A 2,959-nucleotide genomic window follows, 5' to 3' on the forward strand; every position below is an offset into this window, starting at 1 on the left:
GAAGAGAGAAGCACTCACACCACAGAATTAAGTGCTGGGCTGTGATGGATGGATAAGACGTGAATGAAAGGAGTGGACTAAGGAGGATATTTCTAGGCCTTTCCAGTAGAGAGACTGACATGAGCTAAGGCAAGGAGGAAGTAATGGAAATAGCTGTCCTCTCACCTGTTTTCTCCTTCTCTGCATCCTTGGCTGTTTCCTCTTTCTCTTCCTGACTTTCAAAGGCTCAATCTTCAGACTTCTTCTCTACTATACATACCCTCACACTCTCTGTGATGCCATTCAGTTCCACTGATTTAAATACCATTTGAATAGTGATGATTCCCCAATTTTCATCTCTTACCCAGGGTGCTCTCCTGGCTTCGATAGCCACCTGCTTATTAAAAATCTGCATGTCAAGTAGCATGTCCAAGTTATGCAAGATATGCCCCCAAATTGAATTTTTTATTTCCCAGCTCTTGCCTCTAAAATCTGCTCCCCAAATCATTTAATGAAAATTCTATTCTTTTAGTTGCCCATATAAAAAAATCTTAGAATTGTCCCTAACCTCTCTTTTTCCTCTGTTACTGTACATCTATTGAACTCATCAGCAATCCCTCCCACTCCTCTTTCTCTATCCAGAATCTGACTACTTCTCATTATCCCTACTGCCACCATCCCAGGCCAAACTGCCATCACTTCTCACAGGGATGATTGCAATAACCTCCTAACTGGTCTCTTTAATTTTACTCTTCACCTTCTTACAGACTACTTTCACTACCCTGGACCAGGGTGTTCCTCTTAGAATATTAGGTCATGTTCCTTTTTTGTTCAAACCCTCTCATAGCTTCTTATTTCTCTTATTATAAAAGCCAAAGTTCTTACTATGGCTCACTAATTTCTACCTGAGCTCAGCCTCCAATGATTTCTTCACTCATCTCCTATCACTACCTCCATGTTCATTCTACCCTTACCACATTGACCTCCTTGTTCTCATTAAATACACCAAGCACATCCCCAAGGCAAGGTCTTGGCACATGCTATTCCTTTGTCACCTGTCTATTCACATGGCCTGCTACCTAGCTTCCCTCTAGTCTCTGCTCAAGTGTCACCTCATCAGAGACTTCCACGACCCTTCATCTCCATCCTATGCAAAATACCTCCCTGATATCTATCTCCCTTAGTGCTTTATTTATTTTCATAGCCTTTATCACCACCCGTCCCATTACAAATTTGCTTGGCTATTGTCTGTCTGTCTCCACTAGAGTATAAACTCCTTAAGATTATGAACTTCACCTATATTGTTCAGAGAAATAATCCTTAATGTCTGGAATAGAATGCCTGGACCATAGTAGGTGCTTAATAACTGTTGAATGAATGAACAAATAAATAAACAAATCAGTGAATAGACTGATTTTTAGGTAGACAAAGAATTTGCATGGAAAGTGCTGGGTCATTGTGTTAGAAAGTCAGCATGGACTCAGACGGTAAGGAACCTTTGATGTTAGAGGGAAGAGTATGGATTTTATTATGTAAGGAAAGTGTAGCCATTAAAACTTTTTGAGCGGGAGTCTACATGATGAATATAATATTTGGAAATAAGCAATCTGGTGATACCCTCTAGGATGGATTCTAAAGTTGATTAGAGATGGTCTTAGTAATCCTGTCTTTAGCCCCCATGACTAAAGGTATAAATGTAGCCCTTTGATGAAACTAATTATAAGTTAAAATGTACTTATCATTTCAAAGAACCATACTTTTTAAAGCAGGAGTAAGAATCTCTAAGTCATTGAAATCATACTAAGGACTAGACTGTAGGTTGGGCAGCAACTACTTGGCAACTGATATCCAGTGTGAAATGTAAAAAAATCTCATTTATCTATCCAGAGAGCTTGCCTCCCCAAAGTTCAAAACAGTTATATTTCTAGAAACTAAAGAACCTACTTTCTAATTTCTTTTTGTACTTTTGTCTTGGGTTCAGTTGGATGGCATTCCTCACTTGTGCTCAGTTGAGCAGCCAAAGGTTTCTGGAACAAAAGATGTGACCCTCAGGAGAAGAGGAGTGGAATGAATGAACAGTGATGAGAACCCTCCTAAGGGAGGTTTCATCAGGCTGTCAGCTCTACTAAATATAGTCAAGAGAGCTATGGCTCTCGGGGTCCCACAATCCTAGAGAAAAAAAAATAATGACAGGAAAGTAGACTTCAGGGATTTCCCTGACATTCCCCCTAGTGTTTCCATATTTTACTAAAGTGACAGATTTATCCTTGTAAGGTGCTCACTTCTTAAACTTAACCCCAAGAATCTAAGATTTATCCATTTTCATCTCCAGACATTAAATGTCTGCTTTCTTAATTTAACTTCTTGAAGATCTATAATTTCTCCAATGTGGGAGTAACCCTCTTTCCTCCTACAATGGCTTTGAATAGTAGGTGAACGAGTTGAGACAATTTGGTGGATTTCTCCCCTATATTAGAAAAAGGTTCTCATTTGAAAGAAAGGAATCTTGAGTAAGTATGAGTATATGGGGATTTTAATGACCATATTATTTAAATTTTTATAGGATCAGAAAACCTAAATGCCTCTTTGTGTCCTCAGTAGAGAAAATTCAAAAGCTTCCATTTTATCTAAGGCCTAAAGGTCCACAATGCTGCTCTAATGTGTTGTAGTGAATGATGTCTTCCCACTGAAGTTCCTTGTGGTCTCCAAGCCCATCATTAGTGACTCTGAGCTGACTCACAGAATTAGCAGGTCCACCCATCTGTGACTACAAAACATTTGGAAAACGTCTGGGAACACGACTATCATTAATCCCTTATGAAACAACTTTCAATATGAATGATGCAAAATATTATTATGAAAGGTAAAGGATCATATGAGCTACACAAAATATGTGTGAATGGGTATAGGCATTGTCATGCTTAAAAAATCTTTGTCCTTAACAGTTTGGAATGTGGAAAAATCTAGGATGATCTAAAAA

The sequence above is a fragment of the Nyctereutes procyonoides genome, unplaced genomic scaffold (genome assembly GCF_905146905.1).
Source record: "Nyctereutes procyonoides isolate TBG_1078 unplaced genomic scaffold, NYPRO_anot_genome, whole genome shotgun sequence".
Lineage (NCBI taxonomy): Eukaryota > Metazoa > Chordata > Mammalia > Carnivora > Canidae > Nyctereutes > Nyctereutes procyonoides.